General features: G+C 44.1%; 1 protein-coding gene across 2 annotated transcripts in view; it reads left to right on the top strand.

Annotated features, from left to right (window-relative positions):
• Positions 1–26,395, top strand: part of GUCA1C (guanylate cyclase activator 1C) — a 659,379-nt gene that overhangs the window by 135,650 nt on the left and 497,334 nt on the right. The gene's annotated exons all lie outside the window — the stretch shown is intronic.

Here is a 26,395-nt window from a genome sequence, read left to right as displayed (position 1 = left end):
GTATTCAAGTTTGTAGTCATCATTCCGGGTTAACTCTCAATAGGCATGCGCAGATGACTGATTCAATCAAATGGCTCTACTTACTTCTGTCACACTCGAGAGGCCCAAATGTGCACTAATACTAAAGTCAGAAAGACAGATGTTACTTTCAAAGATAAATGGTTTCACTGTATACCACCCATCTCTACTCTATTCCCCTTCATTTATTAATACTTTCCCCGCATTAGCATTAGTAAAATAACGCGTTTTCTATTCAGCTAAGCAGGTGCCTTGCACGTGAGCCTTTAAGACTCCATTTTAGTGCCTTCTGCTCATACGCAAGAATTTCCCTCCAAGCATTAGTCTGTCATATTGCATAGATGCAGTGACGCATGCGCAGTAAAGATTTCCCCGTTAGAAGCCATTTTAGTACTTCGCCCGTGTTATTAACATTAGCAAACACATACACAAGCTTCACTAACCCGCGTGTCAGTGTGGTGCGTATTAGTTTTGCACAAAACAAAATTATTAATGTGTTAGTAGGTTAAAGGAGCGGATTGCGTCCGAGCAAGTCTCTTTTCTACGAGTCCTTGCTCCATCATTTTTGTTAGGGATTGGAATGTGTAGGATGGGATAAGTGGCAATGAAAAAAGTACATTAAAACTGTCTCAGGGATACCGGATCAGTTTTAATTAAAAGGTTCCCTAGACAGGAAAATAGAAGTGCTATCTCAAGTACTCAAGGGCCTTTGGTGCCTGGATATCCTACATGTATCTTGTGTTAAGGAGGGTCAACATGTTTCATAGCCTAGAGGTCGCTCCGGATATCCATGGCATTTCTTCAGGGCCAGGATAATTCCTACCCTACACCCGGATGGGAAGTGAAATAGTAAATCTAGTTCACTAACAAATGAATATCTCTCTGAAGTATCTCCCAACCAAAAGGAATAAAAGGAACAAATGAACAATGTCAGAGTTAGCTGTTCCTCAATAGATGCATAATAAAAATATTCATGAATATTTCAACATGCTAAAAGTGCGCAAAGCTCGCTAGTGGTAAGTGTTCATGCGCACAGCACTCCAAGCAGGTGACCACACAGAATGACAACATACATATGTGAGAAGAATTTCAAATCCCATAGGCGAGGCTAGTAATCATACCCTATAGGATTGAATTGTTAGACCGCTTAGGTCAAAGCCAATGTCATGTGCACTGCTGTAGAGAAGCTGTAAAATAGTAGTTGAAGGAACTTGACAAAAAAGTCAATATTGGGGCCCCAGAGCCTTGAACTGCATTCTTGGTGATGCTGAAAAAAATATAGTACTCACATGGTCCAGTACGACGAGCGTCCGTGACCTACCCCAACTGTCTTTGCCTGGAAATAACATGGGATGGAGCCAAGGGATTATATACATGGAACTCTACCAAGATCAGGTGTGCTCAAAATGTAAGGCACACATGAACTGCCATGTTGCAGGAAGTTCATCCCCTGCAGGGGGAGGGCCATGTTGCCTTAGAGAGGGCTGGGCTTTAGAGGGTCAGGCCTATTGTGAAGGTGTTGTGTCCACTGAAGGTATGAGCGCACGGATAGTCTAAACTTGCTAGTCATGTGAGTGTGAGCCCGTAGAGAGCGGCGCTCCTGCTGTGGTAAAAACTGAAGGAGGACAAAGGATGGCGCTGGTGCAACTCTACCAGTCTCGCCCAGACTGAATAAAGAGTAGCACCATCTTGAATGTAGGTGACACAAAAAGAGAAGTAAAGTAAATGGATAGCACGCTCATAAGTGTAACATGCAAAATGGTTAATGAACACTGGAATAAAAATAGATAAATAAAGAGGCCGTGCATGACAGTTTCTAGATTTGTATGAAACTAGGAAGTCATGCAATAGTTGGATAAAATTCATCCAAAAGATAGCACTGCATTGTTATTACGAAGTGTATGTGTACCCAAACATATGTTTTGTAAGGGTGTGATGGAGGAAATGTCTACAAGAGGGGGACGGGGGGCTTTTTCCTCTCTCACGAGAGTGGGAGGTCCAGCATATGTGCCCCAGAGCCAAAATGAAAGATATGCTGTTCCTCAATGATAGGGTGTCAGAGTCAGGGAGGTCGTGACCAACTTAACCCACAGGGGTTTAGAGTTGGGGATCCATGTATTGGATTGTAATGCCCTCACACACCCTTTCAGGTGTCATGCTTCATCATCTGGGCTGCTCCTCGTCGGGTCGACGGTGCAATACCCAACGGGCTCCATGTAGTAGGGGCACTTTGGCGGAGATCTTTTTCCAATCACCGTATGGTGAAGTGGGAGTGAGGGGCCAGAACTGTGTAGATGTATAAGTTTTGAGATGTGATTTTAAAATAGGGGTGAAAATGTGCCAGGAAAAGCCAAATTTTATTCTAGGGGTCTTCTACCCTAAGTAAAAACAAGCAAAGAGGTGCTCTCTCAAGCTTAATGTCTTGGGTTAGAGCGTCCCTCTTGATAAGTGAAGGTCAACATGTTTCTCGCTTTAGGTGTATTCTACCTGCGATTCTTCAGGACCAGAAAGGTAAGACTATCTACATTTTTAAAATTAGAAGTTTGGTGACATGGAATCATACTCACGTCTACCAAGTATCTACCAATTAGTGTGTGTGTTTAACCCTGGAACTACGGTAGGAGTGGGTCGGGGCTGACGCGGAATACGCACAATCCCTTACATATGAGCATTGCCTTATGCGTGACCTACAGGGTACTGGTTAGTCTACAGAATTGGGGAGTCCCTCCTACAGGGAGCCCGTTGGGTATTGCACCGCTGACCCGACGAGGAGCAGCCCAGATGATGAAGCATGACACCTGAAAGGGTATGTCAGGGCATTACAATCCAATACATGGATCCCCCACTCTAAACCCCTGTGGGTTAAGTTGGTCACGACCTTCCTGACTCTGACACCCTATCATTGAGGAACAGTATATCTTTCGTTTTGAATTTTGTGATGGAGGAACCCCATAACCAAGCAAATAGGGGCCCATATAAGAAACCATAGAAGTCACTACTGTAGGTGAATGAGACGAGGGAGCATGATGAACCCCATAGTAGAGCATATAGGGGCTCATATTAGGAACTATGATAGTCACAGGTTAATCAGAAATGACTGCAGAATAACATGGATACCATGCAGCAAACCTTGGCATAGTGTTTAATACTTCACACCATTCAGTCCTTGTGTATGGGTAGAAAGATAAAAAAAATACCCATTGTTCTTTTCTAAATGGGAACATTCAGTTCCACTTTTTGTTAGCCTCTAGTACAGTCAATGGGAGGTCATCAGGGCTGTGGTTAAGATTACAAAAGTGTTTGGTCATTTCTGTAGTGTTACATTTGCAACGTATGTTACTGCAATATTTTATAATTCGTGTTTTGACTGGCTTCATGGTCATGCCTATATATTGAAGGTCAATTGTTAGACACAGTTCTTAGTGTTACAGTTGGTATGAATATGTTGTGCCCAAACTTGTTCATGTTTCAGGAGTATCTTTTTAGTAGCCGTGGTAATGTGACAGAACCCACAGGACACCAAAGGTATGAATATGCTGTGCCCAAACTTGTTTATGTTTCAGGTGTATCTTTTTAGTAGCCCTGGTAATGCGACAGAACCCACAGGACACAAAAGGGAAATGACCTGTGACAGGGGGGAGTCCAAAGAGTGCGTTGTTTCTGCTTGGTCACTGTCCTTGGTCTAGTGTGGATCAAGAGCTTCCTCAGATGTTTCATACCTGAATGCAAAGCAGGGATTAGGAATATCCAGGGACCATGAGTGTAGGATAGCCCAATGTTTCATGATTCATTAAATCAGGTTCGAACCTTGAATAAAGATGGTCACACATGTGAGGGTATCATCAGTGAATCGAACCCTAGGCTCTAACACTTCTTCATGATGGTTATTTTTTGCTCTTTTACGGGCCTGATTAATAATCATCAAAGGATAGCATTGTGAGAACAGAATTGTACTGAAACAGTTTGCCTGACTGTCATAGTCCTTCAAGGTACTGCAATTTCACAGAATGTGGAGAAATTGGGCTTAAGGGAGGTTGTTCCTGTTAAAAAGTCATTCTTTTTCCCTGTTTAACCCCATTTTTTGCTGAAGGATACTGATGTTAACTGACTTTGACTGTGCCCTGGGCTCTGCTATCCAGGCAAAGGGCCAGTGCTATGTTTAAAAAGGTACACGTAATAGGGTACACTTAAAATTGGAATGATAAACCCTATATGTCCCTAGTCGAGAATAAGGTTAAGTGGGGCAAGCTCCCTATAAGTCCCAAGTATATAATAGGACATGGAGGTTTAGAAGCCCAGCAGATTTTCTGCACCTTCATGTGTGCACTGCTGTGTGCTTGCTGTCCTTCTAAACACAGCCCTGCCTTGCAGTCTGTTTTAAATATAAATTCTCACAAATGGTATGGATGGACCTTATAATTCCCTAGCATAAAGTAGAATTAGGGGGTTCAAACTTCCAATAAGTCCCTAGAATGTAAAAGGGCATGGAAGTTTAGAGGCCTAACAGATTGCATGTGTGCACTGCTGAGCACCTGCTGTCATTTGAAAGGCAGCCTTGTTTTGCAGATATCTTTAAAAGCAAATTGTATGCAAATTTGTCTTTGGTGATACTGGCATTTTAAAATTGATTATCTGTCTTATTTGTACATATTACGCACCCCCAAGGTCTCCCCTAGGTTTCCCGGGGTGGAGGGCCATGAAACTATATGCAGGGTCTTTATAAAATATGTTTCATATGCCCTGGTGAGGTGGAAACTGCTCATTCCCCCCCCCCCCCATTGTAGACACTAAGCTCCATGGGCTAACTTTGCAATATTTTATATAAGTATAAACATTGCTAGGAAACGAGAAATGTAATTCAAAGACTTAAAGGATTCCTATTGATAAATCCAACAACTTGCCACTGTTGAAGCTGTGGAGGATAGGCCATAAAGAGGGGATTGGACAAATGAAACTGAGCTCAAAGAGAGAGTAGATCAGTAAGGAATGCCAGGCATACCTCACCCCTCATCCTGAGCCCCCAGTCAGATGGCAGGCTTAGGGCAGGAATTTGCAGGGGTCAGTGAGAGGAGAGCTAATGGTAATGAGCCATACTGTGGGGTTGGTTTAGCTAGCTCTTACTCCTCTAGAAAGAAATCATCCATGTTGGATTTCGGAAGTGCAGTGCTTTGTGGAACAAGAAGATGGCACACTTTGGAAGAAGTTGTCGTTGTTTTGGGTAGCACTCAGCATCTCATTGGACAGAGGCGCCCCCCTGCTTGTCACCCCCAGAACTGAACACTGAATAAATATGTGAGAACTGCATAGTCTCTCAGGTCTGCTGCCTGAAACTACAAGGAGAAGAAGAACTGCTTTGCTGGAATCTGGATTTTCACCCAAAGGCCTGCACTCTGACTGGCTGTGCCTACTGCACAATCCGGCACTACAGCCCTGGGGAGTGAACCTTGCTTCAAATAAGGATTAAGGAGTAAATTCCCTGCAAGCTACAGGTTAACAGAGTCCACCTGCATCGTCTCCACCAAGAGTCCCCTTCCTGGAGTGCGTCCAGTGGACTTTTAAGGATTTGGACAGGTGCATTGTGGGGATTGTAGTCCAGATATCCCAGAGACCATCTAGGTGATTCCATACCTTTGATTTGGTAATTTGGGCACTTTGAACCTACACGGAGGCCTCTTGAAGCACTTCCTGAAGTTTAGAGAACTTTGGAGACCTTTGTGAAAATGCTCCATGAGGTAACTGACCCGACATCAAGAGTCGAGGCAACTACATTCAACTGTGACCCGGCCAGGATTTTAGGTTTGTATGCTGAAAGCTCCAAAGCACCAGACTTCTAGGATTTGACCAGGGCCTTACACAAAATCATGCTGGCAAACCATCTCAGAATCTGACCAGCTGTGGAGGGTCAAGCGATGTCTGAAGAAAAAGCTCTGGAAATGTTTCTAAGTGTGAAGGTAAAAGTTTGACATCCTGCTTAGTCTATCTGATCAGAGCTCCACACAGTCGGCCTCAAACTTTGACTTTCTCCTGGTCAAGCATGACCAGATGCCCCAAAGGGGTCTATATGTTTTTAAGTACTATTAAATGGTTAATCTTTAGAAATTCATATCTCTGGTTCCCTTCATTGGATTTTTGTTGCCTTGGTGTCTATCTGTTCAGAAAAATATTTCCTATTTTATAAATTGGTGTGGGGTTTTTATTGTGTATTGTGTCTTACTTATTTATTGTGTTGGTGTTTTTAGATGCTTTACATTCCTGTCTAGTAAGTTAGGCCTGACTGCTCATTGTCAGCTACCACGGGTTGAGCAAGGGGATAATTTGCTGAGACTTTACTGGACCCTATACCATGTTGGTGGCCTTACCAGTGGTGGGTACACCTACAAACAACCCACTTTCCAACAGCCACGTAGATCCTTGAGGTGGTGACTGTTGTACAACAATAAACTGTGAAAGTTAGTAGGTTTTTGTAGGTGGTAGTAGATAGGGTACCTTCATTGATGGATATAAGAATTTCCAGGAAGGGCAGCTCTTTGTCTAAGATAGCAGTGGTGAGCCTTGGGTAAGGATTTAAAGAGTTAAGCAAAGTCCAAAAATCAGTACAATGTTGATATTGCCATGCCAAAAGATAAGAATGCCATTGATATAATATCGCCAAACAGGATGATCAATTCTTATGGGTTAGTGTCTGTGAAAATCCGTTCACTTGCAAAATGGGCCATGCTAAACTCGAAGCAAAAGTGCTCTCTTTAGAAGTTCCTTATATCTGGTGGTTCATCTGGTACTTAAACTTGAAAATATTGTTTTTAAGTGCAATAGTAGCACACTCAAGGATCAAGTCACTGGGAGTGGCTGAAATCTAAATCTCAGATCGTAGGCTGGCCTCGATGACTTTGATGATGGCATCCTGAAGAATGTTAGTGTTTAGGGTTTCTACAAGAATGGTTACCAGAAGGTCAAAGTCACAGTTGCGTTTGGCATCTGTAATGAGATTCAAGACATCCCTAGTGTACCTCAGGAAACATGGAGTCTTTTTGAGTAGGGGTTGCAAAAAATAATCACAAAATTTGGTCAGAGGTTCAAGCAAGGAGCCTATGCCAGACACAATCAATGTCCAGGGGGACAGAAGAACCCCCTTGTGTATCTTGGGGAGAAAGTAAAAATATTGAGGTGTTAATCAAAAAATCTGCCCAACGTCTTAAAATCCAACCCTGGGCTTCTGCTGATGAGACCCTGGTAAGGATCTTGGAAGTACGTTTCTCCATGGAATAGAATTCAATAGGTTGGTAGTCTCTCTCATCAGCTAATTGTCCTAAATAAATGCCACGGATTCAGAGTGACCTCTAGGCATGAAACATGTGGACCTTACATAACACAAGATACAAGTAGGCTATCTAAGCACCTTGAGCCTTTGAGATAGCACTATTTTCTTTTAATCCTGTCCATGGAACCACTGAATTAAAATTGATCCGGTATTCCTGAGACAGTTTTAATTCACTTTTTATGTTTCCACTTATTCCACCCTACACATTCCACCCCCTCACACACACACTCATTGTTATGGCTGATAACTGATAAGATCTCTGAGTAAGAGCCCTCTCGCGGGTCCTGTTGAGCATTGTAGCACGGGCTCGATGAGGAACTCACCCTATGATGAAGCATGATACCCATTTGGGTGTGTGAGGGCACCTTTTTCTATCTTAAGGGTTCCTGGCCATACTTTTTCTCCCAACGTGCTCCTATTCCACCTGTTATACAGAAACAGCATCCTCTTTTGAACTAAGGTTCATGATTTTGGAGCACAGGTGCTAGACCTTCATCTACTCCCTGTCCCCCTTTGCTTTGTGTACATAACAACAAAATCTACCATATACATAATACAAATTCCTCATTAGATATGAAACTATGTCAAATTAATGAAATGAAGAAAACAAGTAATGAAAATATTCTTTCAATGTGATATGTGATATTACAGCCTTTACAAAACCACGTTTGACAATCAATGTAAACAGGATATGGTGCAAAAGGTGCTCAATGCAAACTCAAAAAAAACTTTTTTATATATTTATCTACATCCTGGAGACATAAAGTATCCACATCATATAGTAGATCAATAATGGATAGATCTATGTAAAACCCAATGTCCTTAAAGGAAACCCAATGATTATGTTGATGTTTCAACCCTAAATGGATCATTCCACATGTCTCTGCAGGACAGAACCATCCAATAACTTACCTATAGACACAAACTATGCCTTTAATAAAAAATAATGATACTCTACATGTGTGAGACATCACATCTAGAATTAAATTAATAGCTTGAACAAAATAGACTGACCCCTCGCCTCCTACATGAACATTTGGGAACTATCCTACTGGTCCACCTAGGAACATAGAATGTGCAGATGTCTTTTAGGAGCAGAACTGCCAGTGGGCTAAATATGTGCATGGTGTAACCCAAACTGTCTAATCTGTACAACATCCAATACGGATTTGTACAGCGAGTAGAGGGGAACTCATAGGATTATATTTTAAGTGCTCACAATTAGGCCTATATGCAGAGGCACAATGGAGGTCTATATATTCCAGCCTGTCTGATAATGATTATAATAAAACACTATCACCAAGGACACCGATGTCCTCAACCCTCGTGTGAACATTCAGGCGAAATGTTAGGCACAACTCATTTAAGCATACCTCCATTTAAATGACAAGTCCAGCAACCCATTTGAATCAGGTGTGGCCTAGTAATCTGACCCAATATCTAATACATGAGAAAGTAAAATCCCATTCAAGCAAAGGTGACCGAAGAGCAATTCATACAACTATGGAAGTGCCACTACATGCGGCTGAAGTAATTCCAAACAGTAACTCGACACAGCAACTCTGCATCCAGGAGTGTAGGTAACTGCAAATCTGACTGGTGAACTTGGACACAACGTGCAGACGCATATGATCACCATGTCATGACCAAAACTAGACCATGAATGGTCGGCGCCATCTTAGGTGAGTGAACAGTACTGATTGGGGAACAATCTATGAACTCTGGGGCACATACCGCAAAACATACAATACTCTCAAGGAAAACCCGTGTGGGACACCGCACCAAGATACAAAACAAGCCATGATAGGCGTACGTCTCGATATCAGTTGAAGCCTTTTATATCACCCAAAATATACTATGCCCCTATTCGCATTTTAGTGGCAATAAAAAGCATATTACCCGCACAATCAACTGCCAGCCATAATACAGTTGTTGCAAAACTTCAAAAAGCTAACATCTCAGTTGTTACATATCAAAGGAGCCAATACAGACTGTGCATCTATTTATAGTCTAGTAAGCGAAAAACTGCAAAAAATAACAGAATTTACTAATGGGGACATGGTTGCCAAATGTTTAATTCCTCTTCATCATTGAATCCAATAATAGGTGCATTCACATGGTCTATTCACCAAATGGCGTAACACAGGCACCTGCAGCCCCTGCTGTGCGGGGGGACCCGAGCTGCAGTGGGACCTCTCAGTCCAGTACTGTTGCCTGAGAGCTCCTGATTAAATCCGGAGCAGGGGCACCTCCATGTACCTTGCAGGAAGGCATCCTCAAGTTTTGTTATGCCGCTGTATTCACCGGCATTCGATCCTTGTCAGTAGTGTTGTGACATCATCACCTCTGGAATCCAATTTGGCCACTTCAGTCACATGCCATTTATTTTAGGCAGTATAATTTACCGGTTCAGTATAATGTCTGACCAGGGGTACCCCTCAGTTTCACACTGTATTCTACTGCAGTGTTGACTGATCTGTTGTTTGACTATTCGACTTGTCTGACCAATATACAATTTGTTGCATGAGCACTTGATGGTATACATCACATTCTTAGTGTTACAGTGCAAGTAATCGTTCAACGTGTAGCATTTACCACTGTTATGGCTGATAACTGAAAAGAAAGTTGTCGTTGTTTTGGGTAGCACTCAGCATCTCATTGGACAGAGGCGCCCCCCTGCTTGTTCCTAATTTGTGCAACTCCTATGAATGTGTAGGAATTGGCTGAAAGGTAGATTGTCTCGAAGGGACCTAGGGTGTTGACTAATGTGTAAAAGTAAGGAGTTTCCGTCTGGATTTGCAATATTGCGTGGTGAATATATTGTCATTGCTGTATTTCACCAAAAAATCCAAATAATGGATCTCAGTGGTACTATGACTGTTTGTGAACCTCAGGTGGGTGCTCTGAAATGAAGCCAAGACTTTTCAAATAAATCTCCAAATGCTTCCATTTCTATAAAAGAACCCAGCATTACCATGAACAAATCATCAATGTATCAGCACCAGGCCCTGATGTGCTTGAGAAAAGGGTTTAACTGCCCATACATATAGGCGTTTTGAGAAATTGGGCTGTTCGGTTGACTGGGGTATGAGCATCAGTGATGTCATTTGAGATGTCATCAGTGATGTCATGAGTGATGTCACTGACCATGTCATGAGTGATGTAATATGTGATGTCATCAGCAGCGCATTGCGGGGGCGCGAGTTATAGTTAGCTGAACTAACTATAACAGGGGAATTTCTAGGGTTTTGTACGAGGGAAATGTCCAGCTAACTATAACACCCCTGAAACCTATGGTTTTTTCAGTGAATTTCTAAGGTTTTTTAAATGCCAATTCCTAACTATAACGCCCCTGAAACCTTTGGTTTTTTCTGTGAATTTCAAAGGTTTTTTAAATGCCAATTCCTAACTATAACGTGCATGAAACCTATGGTTTTTTCAGTGAATTTCAAAGGTTTTTTAAATGCTAATTCCTATCTATAACTTATCTCTGAAGATATCATGAAAAGCATTCTTTTTTAAAAGTAGGGTGCACATTAGTTTTGTGGAAAAGCATCTTTGTGATTGGTTAAGAAAAAGCAGTTTCAACGTGGAGTACATATCATAGGATAAAATTTGTTCAGCTCAACCACACCTGCTACTTGCATTTGGAAGCGTTACAACAAACAAATGATGGACGGAATGCTGACAATGCAGACATTCTCCCCCAGTCAAGAGATCTGGGTTAAATCCATCGTTCTTTTGCCCACTACACCACCCCAGTTTAGACATGGCCATATGCAAATCAGTCTTGACCCTGTGCCTCATGGGAACAGTCCAGCCCGAACTGCCAAGCCATGTCTTCCCTGGACCGGAATCAAGCATCCTAGGACCGGTTTCAGGCTATCAGCCGTCATCAGCCAGGATAGCTTGACTCCAGTGGCGTAGTGAGCACGGGTCCCACGTCTGGGAATACCCATCCCACTTAGGGCGAAAAGCGTTACAACAAACAAATGATGGACAGAATGCTGACAATGCAGACATTCTCCCCCAGTCAAGAGATCTGGGTTAAATCCATCGTTCTTTTGCCCACTACACCACCCCAGTTTAGACATGGCCATATGCAAATCAGTCTTGACCCTGTGCCTCATGGGAACAGTCCAGCCCGAACTGCCAAGCCATGTCTTCCCTGGACCGGAATCAAGCATCCTAGGACCGGTTTCAGGCTATCAGCCGTCATCAGCCAGGATAGCTTGACTCCAGTGGCGTAGTGAGCACGGGTCCCACGTCTGGGAATACCCATCCCACTTAGGGCGAAAAGCGTTACAACAAACAAATGATGGACGGAATGCTGACAATGCAGACATTCTCCAGACATGGCTTGGCAGTTCGGGCTGGACTGTTCCCATGAGGCACAGGGTCAAGACTGATTTGCATATGGCCATGTCTGAACTGGGGTGGCGTAGTGGGCAAAAGAACGATGGATTTAACCCAGATCTCTTGACTGGGGGAGAATGTCTGCATTGTCAGCATTCCGTCCATCATTTGTTTGGTGTAACGCTTTTCGCCCTAAGTGGGATGGGTATTCCCAGACGTGGGACCCGTGCTCACTACGCCACTGGAGTCAAGCTATCCTGGCTGATGACGGCTGATAGCCAGAAACCGGTCCTAGGATGCTTGATTCCGGTCCAGGGAAGACATGGCTTGGCAGTTCGGGCTGGACTGTTCCCATGAGGCACAGGGTCAAGACTGATTTGCATATGGCCATGTCTGAACTGGGGTGGCGTAGTGGGCAAAAGAACGATGGATTTAACCCAGATCTCTTGACTGGGGGAGAATGTCTGCATTGTCAGCATTCCGTCCATCATTTGTTTGCTGTAACGCTTTTCGCCCTAAGTGGGATGGGTATTCCCAGACGTGGGACCCGTGCTCACTACGCCACTGGAGTCAAGCTATCCTGGCTGATGACGGCTGATAGCCAGAAACCGGTCCTAGGATGCTTGATTCCGGTCCAGGGAAGACATGGCTTGGCAGTTCGGGCTGGACTGTTCCCATGAGGCACAGGGTCAAGACTGATTTGCATATGGCCATGTCTGAACTGGGGTGGCGTAGTGGGCAAAAGAACGATGGATTTAACCCAGATCTCTTGACTGGGGGAGAATGTCTGCATTGTCAGCATTCCGTCCATCATTTGTTTGTTGTAACGCTTTTCGCCCTAAGTGGGATGGGTATTCCCAGACGTGGGACCCGTGCTCACTACGCCACTGGAGTCAAGCTATCCTGGCTGATGACGGCTGATAGCCAGAAACCGGTCCTAGGATGCTTGATTCCGGTCCAGGGAAGACATGGCTTGGCAGTTCGGGCTGGACTGTTCCCATGAGGCACAGGGTCAAGACTGATTTGCATATGGCCATGTCTGAACTAGGGTGGCGTAGTGGGCAAAAGAACGATGGATTTAACCCAGATCTCTTGGCTGGGGGAGAATGTCTGCATTGTCAGCATTCCGTCCATCATTTGTTTGTTGTAACGCTTTTTGCCCTAAGTGGGATGGGTATTCCCAGACGTGGGACCCGTGCTCACTACGCCACTGGAGTCAAGCTATCCTGGCTGATGACGGCTGATAGCCAGAAACCGGTCCTAGGATGCTTGATTCCGGTCCAGGGAAGACATGGCTTGGCAGTTCGGGCTGGACTGTTCCCATGAGGCACAGGGTCAAGACTGATTTGCATATGGCCATGTCTGAACTGGGGTGGCGTAGTGGGCAAAAGAACGATGGATTTAACCCAGATCTCTTGACTGGGGGAGAATGTCTGCATTGTCAGCATTCCGTCCATCATTTGTTTGTTGTAACGCTTTTCGCCCTAAGTGGGATGGGTATTCCCAGACGTGGGACCCGTGCTCACTACGCCACTGGAGTCAAGCTATCCTGGCTGATGACGGCTGATAGCCAGAAACCGGTCCTAGGATGCTTGATTCCGGTCCAGGGAAGACATGGCTTGGCAGTTCGGGCTGGACTGTTCCCATGAGGCACAGGGTCAAGACTGATTTGCATATGGCCATGTCTGAACTGGGGTGGCGTAGTGGGCAAAAGAACAATGGATTTAACCCAGATCTCTTGACTGGGGGAGAATGTCTGCATTGTCAGCATTCCGTCCATCATTTGTTTGTTGTAACGCTTTTCGCCCTAAGTGGGATGGGTATTCCCAGACGTGGGACCCGTGATCACTACGCCACTGGAGTCAAGCTATCCTGGCTGATGACGGCTGATAGCCAGAAACCGGTCCTAGGATGCTTGATTCCGGTCCAGGGAAGACATGGCTTGGCAGTTCGGGCTGGACTGTTCCCATGAGGCACAGGGTCAAGACTGATTTGCATATGGCCATGTCTGAACTGGGGTGGCGTAGTGGGCAAAAGAACGATGGATTTAACCCAGATCTCTTGACTGGGGGAGAATGTCTGCATTGTCAGCATTCCGTCCATCATTTGTTTGTTGTAACGCTTTTCGCCCTAAGTGGGATGGGTATTCCCAGACGTGGGACCCGTGCTCACTACGCCACTGGAGTCAAGCTATCCTGGCTGATGACGGCTGATAGCCAGAAACCGGTCCTAGGATGCTTGATTCCGGTCCAGGGAAGACATGGCTTGGCAGTTCGGGCTGGACTGTTCCCATGAGGCACAGGGTCAAGACTGATTTGCATATGGCCATGTCTGAACTGGGGTGGCGTAGTGGGCAAAAGAACGATGGATTTAACCCAGATCTCTTGGCTGGGGGAGAATGTCTGCATTGTCAGCATTCCGTCCATCATTTGTTTGTTGTAACGCTTTTTGCCCTAAGTGGGATGGGTATTCCCAGACGTGGGACCCGTGCTCACTACGCCACTGGAGTCAAGCTATCCTGGCTGATGACGGCTGATAGCCAGAAACCGGTCCTAGGATGCTTGATTCCGGTCCAGGGAAGACATGGCTTGGCAGTTCGGGCTGGACTGTTCCCATGAGGCACAGGGTCAAGACTGATTTGCATATGGCCATGTCTGAACTGGGGTGGCGTAGTGGGCAAAAGAACGATGGATTTAACCCAGATCTCTTGACTGGGGGAGAATGTCTGCATTGTCAGCATTCCGTCCATCATTTGTTTGTTGTAACGCTTTTCGCCCTAAGTGGGATGGGTATTCCCAGACGTGGGACCCGTGCTCACTACGCCACTGGAGTCAAGCTATCCTGGCTGATGACGGCTGATAGCCAGAAACCGGTCCTAGGATGCTTGATTCCGGTCCAGGGAAGACATGGCTTGGCAGTTCGGGCTGGACTGTTCCCATGAGGCACAGGGTCAAGACTGATTTGCATATGGCCATGTCTGAACTGGGGTGGCGTAGTGGGCAAAAGAACAATGGATTTAACCCAGATCTCTTGACTGGGGGAGAATGTCTGCATTGTCAGCATTCCGTCCATCATTTGTTTGTTGTAACGCTTTTCGCCCTAAGTGGGATGGGTATTCCCAGACGTGGGACCCGTGCTCACTACGCCACTGGAGTCAAGCTATCCTGGCTGATGACGGCTGATAGCCAGAAACCGGTCCTAGGATGCTTGATTCCGGTCCAGGGAAGACATGGCTTGGCAGTTCGGGCTGGACTGTTCCCATGAGGCACAGGGTCAAGACTGATTTGCATATGGCCATGTCTGAACTGGGGTGGCGTAGTGGGCAAAAGAACGATGGATTTAACCCAGATCTCTTGACTGGGGGAGAATGTCTGCATTGTCAGCATTCCGTCCATCATTTGTTTGTTGTAACGCTTTTCGCCCTAAGTGGGATGGGTATTCCCAGACGTGGGACCCGTGCTCACTACGCCACTGGAGTCAAGCTATCCTGGCTGATGACGGCTGATAGCCAGAAACCGGTCCTAGGATGCTTGATTCCGGTCCAGGGAAGACATGGCTTGGCAGTTCGGGCTGGACTGTTCCCATGAGGCACAGGGTCAAGACTGATTTGCATATGGCCATGTCTGAACTGGGGTGGCGTAGTGGGCAAAAGAACGATGGATTTAACCCAGATCTCTTGGCTGGGGGAGAATGTCTGCATTGTCAGCATTCCGTCCATCATTTGTTTGTTGTAACGCTTTTTGCCCTAAGTGGGATGGGTATTCCCAGACGTGGGACCCGTGCTCACTACGCCACTGGAGTCAAGCTATCCTGGCTGATGACGGCTGATAGCCAGAAACCGGTCCTAGGATGCTTGATTCCGGTCCAGGGAAGACATGGCTTGGCAGTTCGGGCTGGACTGTTCCCATGAGGCACAGGGTCAAGACTGATTTGCATATGGCCATGTCTGAACTGGGGTGGCGTAGTGGGCAAAAGAACGATGGATTTAACCCAGATCTCTTGACTGGGGGAGAATGTCTGCATTGTCAGCATTCCGTCCATCATTTGTTTGTTGTAACGCTTTTCGCCCTAAGTGGGATGGGTATTCCCAGACGTGGGACCCGTGCTCACTACGCCACTGGAGTCAAGCTATCCTGGCTGATGACGGCTGATAGCCAGAAACCGGTCCTAGGATGCTTGATTCCGGTCCAGGGAAGACATGGCTTGGCAGTTCGGGCTGGACTGTTCCCATGAGGCACAGGGTCAAGACTGATTTGCATATGGCCATGTCTGAACTGGGGTGGCGTAGTGGGCAAAAGAACAATGGATTTAACCCAGATCTCTTGACTGGGGGAGAATGTCTGCATTGTCAGCATTCCGTCCATCATTTGTTTGTTGTAACGCTTTTCGCCCTAAGTGGGATGGGTATTCCCAGACGTGGGACCCGTGCTCACTACGCCACTGGAGTCAAGCTATCCTGGCTGATGACGGCTGATAGCCAGAAACCGGTCCTAGGATGCGTGATTCCGGTCCAGGGAAGACATGGCTTGGCAGTTCGGGCTGGACTGTTCCCATGAGGCACAGGGTCAAGACTGATTTGCATATGGCCATGTCTGAACTGGGGTGGCGTAGTGGGCAAAAGAACGATGGATTTAACCCAGATCTCTTGACTGGGGGAGAATGTCTGCATTGTCAGCATTCCGTCCATCATTTGTTTGTTGTAACACTTGCATTTGGAAGGCACTGTTCGAACTGAAAACAATCGTCAACTTTTAACCTTCATGTGTCGTTAAATGTTCAAGAAAATGTTACAAAAAAATATAAAGTTTTAAAAAATTGATGAACTTTTAACCTGCACGTATTGTAGAATGTTCTAGAAAGTGTGTTGATAGAATACGTTGCACTTCTGACTTCTATGTGTTGTTGAATATTTAAAAAAAAACGGTTCATATGGAAAATTAAAAAGAAACCAACAGAGAAGTTTTGAAACCTAAAAGAATCAAGGAACTATTCTAATTTATTCTTTACATGTATTTATGTGTGCAGCAACAAAATTATAGACACAACAGCACTAGGAAGAGGAAGAAGCAGGGAGTGGGGGGAGGGGGGGAGATGGGCAGAATGACACACATGCACAATTAGGTACAACACACATATAGACTAACAATGGCCAAAATGAAACAAAGGCCAGTCATTGGTGTTGTAGATGAGATGCCCAGCATGTGGCACATGGTCGAGTTCACTGTGTGTTATGTTGCCAAACGGCTGCTCCTCCCTCCCACGAGCCCCCACACTTTTGTACGGTGAGCTGTTGTATCTCGTGCACTCGTACGGCACACCATTGTAATGCCTATTTGCGCATGTCCTGCTACAATCCAACAACAACATCACAGTGCCGTTTGGAGGTGGTGCATGCCACTTTACAACATCGACTGCTGCGGCTCTTGTAACAGGCCACACCAGAACACAGAGACACACTTACCGCACTTCCTGTACACGGACATGTCCGAGACACCCCGTTCCCCGTGCCGGATAGGCACACCCCTGCACTGACCTGTGAACCTCAGACCAGCACACGCCAGTTGTGCATGTAGAAGGATGCATACATAGCTACACATCCAGGCTCACTGCCAACGCTGAGGTGACAGCACACTATGATGTTGCAGGGCTCGTGCCTATCATGCTAAGACAATGACCACAGGGACACACTTACTAAGATGTGGGTTTGGGGGGCATTGGCGGTCCTGGAGTTGTTGAGATGAGTCTTCTGGCCCTCATGGGTATCCCTGTATCATGCTCATTGACTCTATGGCACCTGTGGGTGTTCTGGTGTGGCTCTTGGCTGTGTTCCCTTTCATGGTGCAGGTAGTTGTCTTGCTTAACACCAGCAGAAAGCAGGTGTAAAATCCCTGGTGCTAACGTGTTTTATCGCCGGAATTTGTTTCGCATTGCAATTGGTGTGAAAGTTGTGATGTGATTTTTTTAGTGTGCACAACAATATACGAACTGAGCAGTGTATCTCGTCAAGATCCAGCACCTGACGCACTATTCCCAATCAATATAAATACAATGAGATTTCTTAATAGATTTTGTGTGTACACTGTAAGTGCAGCCAATACCTCAGTGCAATACAATACAGGATTTTAGTATTTAGAATAAATCGGAAAGGTGCACCTCGTGTCTTTTTGCACGGGAACGACTACTCTCCATTTCATTATCAGCACTTTAATGGAAGTAAAGTTGAGTTAAATCTAACACACTATTCAGAAGTTGGTGCAAACTGCAGATATCACTAGTATTCCAGCGATAAGGGCCCCAGAATTTAACACCATGGTGAACTCCATCAAATAACAGTAATAAGAACAAGAAAGAGTCACACAGCAGTTAAGAGAACAACCAAAAACATTATTATTATTTTTTTCAAACTTTATTTTTTATAATAATAAATATATAAACGATAAACTATTTTCAAACTTTATTTTTTTATTAACATAAATATAAACAATAAACTAATAAACAAAATGTAACAACAATAATACAAAACAACAAAGCGGAACACTCCTGTGGGAACCACGGATGTCGACGACAGACCTGGAAAATCAAAAAGATTGTTAAAAAAAAACATGGTATTCTCAACAAAATACCACAAGAAACAAATCACAGATATATAAAATGTATACAGCTAACAAAATTTTATAAGTTTAACTTACAAAAACTGTAAATGTTGCCGCTTTAAAATATTTACCGAATCTGAGGAATTTTTTTTGCAGAAGGCACCACGCCCACAACGTTTTTCTTCAGTGGTGAAGAAATATTTTACTTTTTCCAAGGGGCAAACAAAGACCAATGCCACCTTCTTCATTCGCAAGATTTGCCAAAGAGTTCTGCTACGAGGGGATCCTAACAAAAAATACTCGTGCGACACAGCATGTATGATGAAACACCTAAGGACCCTTCATCCAAACAATCTTGCACGAGAAGAGTGCAAACAGATGAGAAACACTCCTGTTCTTTATCTGTAAAAAAGAATCACAAATAAATGTATATTAATAACTTTAAAATGTATACTATTCCATTACTGTACAAACACATTTTATATAAAAACTGACTAAGAAACTATAGCCCTGAACCACAAGTGTGACGATCGTTAAAACACTACATGCATAGTGCATACTACTTTGAAGCAGTTCATGCCCTAAAGCCTACCTCACTAAAAGACTACATGCTAACTGACTAAATGATTACAGTACTATAAGGAGACACACTGGGTGAGTGACAGGGTGTTTGCTAGAAGAGTATGAATACTAACTAGGGAATTGAAGGTGTGAAACACAACTGTGTAGGTGATTAGAGGACAGCATCCATACTGCATAGGCAGTTAAAGCAGTCCATGTGCTAAGGTCTGGCTCACTGCATGACTACTTGGGTACTGACTGAATGATTAGAGTACAGCAAGGAGAGTGCCTAGGTGAATTTATAAGTGCTAGGCTTTTCGCACAGGGAATGGATTAGTACTTGGTACTGAATGGGTCACTAGAGGAGTGCAAAGGCAGTCATAAGTGCTGGACTGTATGGATACTGACTAGGAAATTGAAAGTGTGAAAGACAAGTGTCTAGGTGGTTAGAAGACTGCATGCATAGTGCATAGGGGTTTGAAGCAGTCCATGTGCTAAGGCCTGGCTCAGTGTATGAATACTTAGGCACTGACTGAATGATTAGAGTACTGCAAAGATAGTATCTTGGTGAATTTATAAGTGTTTGGGTTTTAGCACAGTGAATGGATTAGTACATGGTGCTGAATGGGTCACTAGAGGACTGCAAAGGGAGTGACAGGGTATTTCCTGGAAGTGTATGGATACTGACTAGGGAATTGAAGGTGAGAAAGACAATTGTGTAGGTGGTTAGAGGACTGCATGCATAGTGGATAAGGGTTTGAAACAGTCCATATACTAAGGCCTGGGTCACTGGATGAGTACTTGGGTACTGACTGAATGATTATAGTACTGCAAGGAGAGTGCCTGGGTGAATTTATTAGGGTTTGGCGCAGTGAATGGATTAGTACATGATGCTGAATGGGTCACTAGAGGAGTGCAAATGGAGTGACAGGGTGTTTGCTGGAAGTGAACGGATACTGACTGGGGAATTGAAGGTGTGAAAGACAAGTGTGTAGGTGCTTAGAGGACTGCATGCATCGTGGATAGAGGTTTGAAGAAGTCCATGTGCTAAGACCTGGCTCAGTGCATGAATACGTAGGCAGTGACTGAATCATAAGAGTACTGGAAAGAGAGTGTCTTGGTGAATTTATAAGTGTTTGGGTTTTGGCACAGTGAATGGATTAGTACATACTGTTGAATGGGTCTCTAGAGGACTGCAAAGGAAGTGACAGGATGTTTCCTGGAAGTGTATGGATACTGACTAGGGAATTGAAGGTGTAAAAGACAAGTCTATAGTATGTTAGAACACTACATGCATACTGCATAGACATTTGAAGCAGTCTATTTGGTACTTAGAAACTGACTAAATAATCAGACTACTTCTAGGACAGTGCTTAGGTAAAACTTTTACATTTTCAGTTCTGCCACAGTGAACAGAATAGTACATGGTACTGCACCTTAGTGTCAAACCCTGACTCATTTTATCAATGCATAAGCAAAGACTAGCTTCTAATGCTACTAAAACTTGACAACATGAGAGATTTTAAATTAGTTATCTGTCAGCAAATACACAATGTTACCAAATGCTTCTCTCACAGTGGTTCTCAAATGCACACACTCACAGTGTAATTCTAGACAACAACCACTATACCTAGGAGTTTACCAAAAATCATTCACTACTGTGGAAGTGGTAAGCGAACTGCACACAATCTTCATATTTCAGGACTGCACTTTTGTGTCAAAGCCTGACTCATTTAATCAAAGCATAAGCAAAGACTGGCTTCTAATGCTACTAAAACTTCACAACATGACCGGTTTTAAAACAGGTATATGTCAGCAAATACACGATGTTACCAAATGCTTCTCTCACAATCCTTACCCAAATGCACACAGACTCACAGTGTGATTTTAGACAAGCAACACTATCCTAGGAGTTTACCAAAACTCATTCACTACTCTGGAAGAGTTAATGGTACTGCGCACAATCTACATATTTAAGTACACCACATCAGTGTCAAAGCATGACTCATTTAATCAACGCATAAGCAAAGACTGGATTCTAATCCTACTAAAACTTCACAACATGACAGGTTTTAAAACAGTTATCTGTCAGCAAATACACAATGTTACCAAATGCTTCTCTCACAGTGATCCCAAATACATACTAACTCACAGTGTGATTCTAGACAAGCACCACTATCCCTATGAGATTACCAAAACTCATTCACTACAGTGCAAGTGGTAAGGGAACTGCACACAATCTACATATTTCACAACTGCAATTTACTGTCAATGCCTGACTCATATAATGAAAGCATAAGCCATAACATGACATGTTTTACAACACTTATCTGTCAGCAAATACACAATGTTACCAAACACTTCTCTCACAGTGGTTCCCAAATGCACACAGACTCACTGTGTGATTCTAGACAAACAACACTATCCCTTGCACTAAATCAAAACACATTTCTTCATCTAGAAGTAGTACTACATTTTAGTATAGAAACATAACATAACTCATTTCACAAATTCATAAACAATGACTGGTTTCTAATTTTACCAAAATATAAAAACTGCACAGTTGTCTGTCTACAAACACATGAAAAACACAAATGCCAATCACAGAATGGTTTCTACATGCACACACATTGTAGAGAAAAAAAGTACTCCCTACACATTAGCAGGAAAAATACATTAGTCTGATTAAAATCAAAATAGTCTACATAAATCCCCTCACAAATAAATAACTCATCTTTCAAGTTCTTTTGTAGATTAAGGAGTATATCAATCACTCACCATATTTTCTTTTACAGAATCTCTGCACTGTGCACCTCTCAGCAAAAGCAAAGAAAGAAAAAGTTTCCCTTTCATTTTCCACACATATACATGTAAACATCAAATCACAATCCTTTGCACATAAACTCAAAAGCAAACACACATTTCTATTGGTTAAACATTTCAACCCTTTCCAACTGAAATACATTTCAACCCTTCCCCCAATCTGCCTTCTGCCTGTTACCATAGAAACAGGTCATGGAACACTGCACTGAGCTCACAGGTCACAAGTTCAGCACACAATGTTCCTACACAAGACAGGAAGTGTGCTTGACTTTTCAACATATCAGCTTATCATATATAATGTTCCTTACAATCTGTTTTTGTTAACCAATAACAATCATACCTTTAAAAAACAAAAATATACATTCTACCTTTCAGTGTAGAAAGTTGTTATACAACCAATGATTTCTTGTTGTTTTTCAAAAAACTTTGCCGTGGATCCGCGCACCCACCGCGAGAGAATCCGTGCATCCAACGCAGTAGGATGCGCGCACCGTGCGCGCATTTCGCCGCTTTTTTTTTTTAAAAAGGGGGGCCACAGGGGGTCCTTCTGGGACCCCCTAAGCAGATCTAGAGGGTCAGAGTATTTCCACTCTGCCCCCTTTATATCTTTTACACACTTATTCCCATTCCATCTTCAGCCTCGCTTCTAACGAGGCAGAAAATGGCAGCCAACAGTTCCTGGTTTCGAATGTAGAGAGACGCTCGACAGCCAATTAGCATTCAGCGCGCGATCGGGAGGGTGCGCGCTCCGTTCGGGGAGGGTGCGCTTACGGTGCGGATACGGTCCGCGGATCCTCCGCGGCCATAGATATCACTAACTTTTTTACCCTCATTTTCTCAGGAACTACTGAACAGATTCACACCAAATATGCAAAAGGCACGAGTCCGAACTGAGGACTACCTCTTTGCCAAATTTGGTGTCATTCCGTTCAGCGGTTCGGGCTGTAGCTGCGACAACAGATCCTATGGGAAATTGCATGGGGAAAACGCGTTTTGGGACCCCCCTTTTTTCTCGGCCCCCGCTTCACGGATCACCGCAAAACTTTCAGGGTAGGAGCGGAGCTGGCCAAAAGTTTGGAGAATTTCGCGAAGATTCGTCAATCGGCGCCAAAGATATTCCCAATAGAATGTTGCGGATTTCCTATGGAAAATAGGTCCTAACTATAACTATCTACTGGCGACCGCCAGTAGATAATATATAATTATATAAATAGGCAACATTTACAAGGCTACCTTTACAAAACATTAGACATGGCAGGACCTTCCCCCTGAGTGCCCCCCGCCTTCCCCACTTTGCCTCCTCTCTGTGGGCATATGTAGCTGACCTCGTCCTGTCCTGCTTAAATCAAATAGATAAATTACTGAGTTATTTCACTCGTCAGAGGCACCAAGCACATGTTTCAGTTCTGTTTTATAGGATGAGCTGAAACTTGTACCGAAAATCGTTACATTTATTTAACATTAAGTAAAGTGTCAGGACACCAGGACAGTCGACCAAAGACCGGGACTGTCTGTGGATATCCGGGACGTCTTGTCACTCTAGTCAAGGGCCTAGGAGTGGATGTAGAACTCTTGGGGGGGTCAAAGACTCACCCAGGCTGGGTCAAGTTGTGGTTGCAAGATGGTGGGAGCCTGTTTTGTCCCTGTGGCTTTGAATAGGAGGCCGGCAAAACTAGCCCTTGGAGTCACATCTGGAAGTCCTGGGAGCAGGTGAAGATGCAGGGTTCCACAGCAGGGCTGGTCTCTGAAGGTTCAAGGCAAGTTCTAGGCAGCAAAGCAGTCCTTCCAGGCACAGCAGCAGTCTGCCCGAGTGCACAGGAGTTCACAGCAGCAGGAAGCCCTCTGAGAGTCCTTCTGCAGGTCCAGTAGTAAACTGAAGAGCAGGCCTGGGCACCCTATTTTCTTACCTAGGTTCCCTGCTTCTAGGAGTTGGGAGGAGTTTCCAGAAGGGTTCTTTGAGGCTCAAGGAGTTTCCTGCTTCCCCCACCCTGGCCCCTAGCTGGTTGCACTGACAATACATGGTTTGTTGTTAAGCCTCTATTGTGTGGTCACAGAGCACAGCCTATTCAGGTACAAGTGGGGCTGTGCTTAGTTGCGCCCCCCCCCCCATTGAGCCAGTTAATGGGCCATTCAGGGTCTGCTAATCCCACTATTGTGTTACTGTCTGGAGGGAATTCACAAAGTCTGTCAGCTACACCCAGTTATGTGACCTAAGACACACTGCAAGCACAAAGTGCTAAGGGCAGGAAAATGCCAACTTTCTAAAAGTGGTATTTTCAAACTTGTAATGATAAATTCCATGTTACCATTAAAGAGGGGTTATCATTACAAGTTCATAGGTACTAAAATGGCATATTTACCTCCTCTCATTTAGGAATTACAGCTTATTAAATTTAATTTGGAGAGGATATGGCTTAATGGCCGGTTCTGCTGACTTTGAAACTGGGGAACTAGGTTCAAATCTCGGGCGCAACATCCTGTGATTCTAGGCAAATCACTTAATCCCAAGTGCCTACTAAAAATGTATGTGTCCTTGTGTAATGTAACAGGGGCTTATGTATACTGCTGTTGCAGGGATACTGAGAAATCACAGAACTATGCTTGGGAATATGGGATCTTGGTAGGTAGGGACCGAGTTACCGTACCACCTGAGTAGCCATGAGCCCGGGACCAGCTAGCTAAAGTGTCACACTTGCCCTCCTACTCACTCACAGAGGAACACGTGATTTGACACCCGAGAACACAACACTCCCTACTCTCTCACGAATCGCAGTGGCAAGACACTCCCTTTTGCTCATGCTCTTGTACTCGTCCACACTAAAATCTGACAGAGACACAATCAATTTTAAAATATGTATTTTTACTAAGGTGCTCTAGTATGCAGTACACTCTCCAAGTGTTCCTCACCTATCCGTGCATCCTCATATGACAAAGTATGTGTTCCCAAACAACAGCTGCATCTGGATGTTTTGTTTAGGTGGTAGAGCATGACCAGATCAGAATCACTAGGGACATTGTTGTTCAACCTTTTTTCACAATGTTTAAACTAAATCCCATGAATGAGCAAAGTGTTAAAAAACAACAGTAGGTACCAATGTGAAAGTTGAAATGTGGCACAAGCAAAATAAACTTGTGTAGAAATGTGCGCAAAGCAGCGAAACGTCTGCAATGTGCTCATGCTAAAATAGGGAATAGGACAATAACCTTCTGGGCCATGGGTCACCGCTCCAATATATTTGGGTTGAGTTTGCGCTATATAAAAAAAACTTACAAAATAAGGAATCCCCAATGTTAACCTTTGAGAGGGGTGGCCTTCACAGTAGTGAATCCCGAATTTGAGAGTTTCTACCTACCAGGACACGTAAAACTTAAAAGTACATCCCTTACCTTTTCCTTACACAGTACCCTGCCCTATGGATCACCCAGGGCCTACTAAAAGGGTGACCTATGTGTAATAAAAGGAGAGTTTAAGGCTTGGCAAGGGATTTTAAAAGAGGAGTCGGCATGACAGTCAAACTGCACATACAGGGTCTGCAGTGGCAGGCCTGAGACTTGTTTGAAGGGCTACTTAATTGGGTGGTAGAATCAGTGCTGCAGGCCCACTAGTAGCATTTAGTTTTCAGGCCCTGGGAACATGTAGTGCACTTTACTAGGGACTTATAAGTAAATTACATATGCCAATTGTGGATACACCAATGTTACCATGTTTTAGGGAGAGAGCACATGCACTTTAGCACTGGTTAGCAGTGGTAAAGTGCTTAGAGTTCTACGTCCAACACCCTAAAATCCAGCAAAAAGTAGGGGGAGGAAGGCAAAAAGTTTCGGGGCGACACTGTAGAGAGGGCCATTTCCAACAAGCACTCTCAAAAGTGTCAACATGTAGGTTAGCGATGTCCAGTGCAAAACAAGCACCCATAGCTATTCCCTTCATCTGTAAATAAAATTCCTTCTGAAACGTGAATTAATTTTCTATCAGGGCTATCGCTACCAGTCAAACAATAAATTCAATCAGGATCAAGTCGTCCTTGATGCTAGAACCCACAGCTAGCCACACTGTCTGTAGAGCCTCATCCTGTGGTATATTGATATATGAAGACTTCACATCATATATCAGCAAGATGTCAATGCCACTAACAAAAGAAATATCCACGGTATTGATAAAGTCTGTGCTGTCCCGTCCATATGATCTTATTTATTGGGACAAGTGGCTTAAGAAACATGTCAACATACTTTAAAATTGGTTCCACACTGAACCACACCCTGATGCTATGGGTCTGCTTGGTGGACTCAGCAGATCTTTATGTATTTTAGGTAACGTATACATTTTCACCGTGCTGGGTTGCAAATTCTTGTTGATGCATCCTGTCTCGAGTCCCATGCTTGTTAAACTCCGAATGTCACACTGAATCTTCGTCAGGGGATGCCCAGTACATTTGTATGGTGCAATCCTTTGCTTATCTGTCTCAATATGTCTCTCTCATATTATGCAGTTGATTGAATAACAATAGCATTGCCTTTATCTGTGGGCTTAATGATAATATTTCGGTTCTCACGTAGCCTCTAAGTGCATCTTGTTCGTTTTTCGTAATATTATACCTAGTGAAAGGTTCTTGATGATTTAACATGTTTATCTGTTTTAATACCCTGTTCGCGAAGGCCAGAACCTGCAGAGGCATTAGGGACGATGGGTGGTAAAAAACAGGTGGATGCTTAAGACCAGGCTTGC

The sequence above is a fragment of the Triturus cristatus genome, chromosome 8 (genome assembly GCF_964204655.1).
Source record: "Triturus cristatus chromosome 8, aTriCri1.1, whole genome shotgun sequence".
In the NCBI taxonomy this organism is placed as follows: domain Eukaryota; kingdom Metazoa; phylum Chordata; class Amphibia; order Caudata; family Salamandridae; genus Triturus; species Triturus cristatus.
This window is presented reverse-complemented; position numbering and strand designations above follow the sequence as displayed.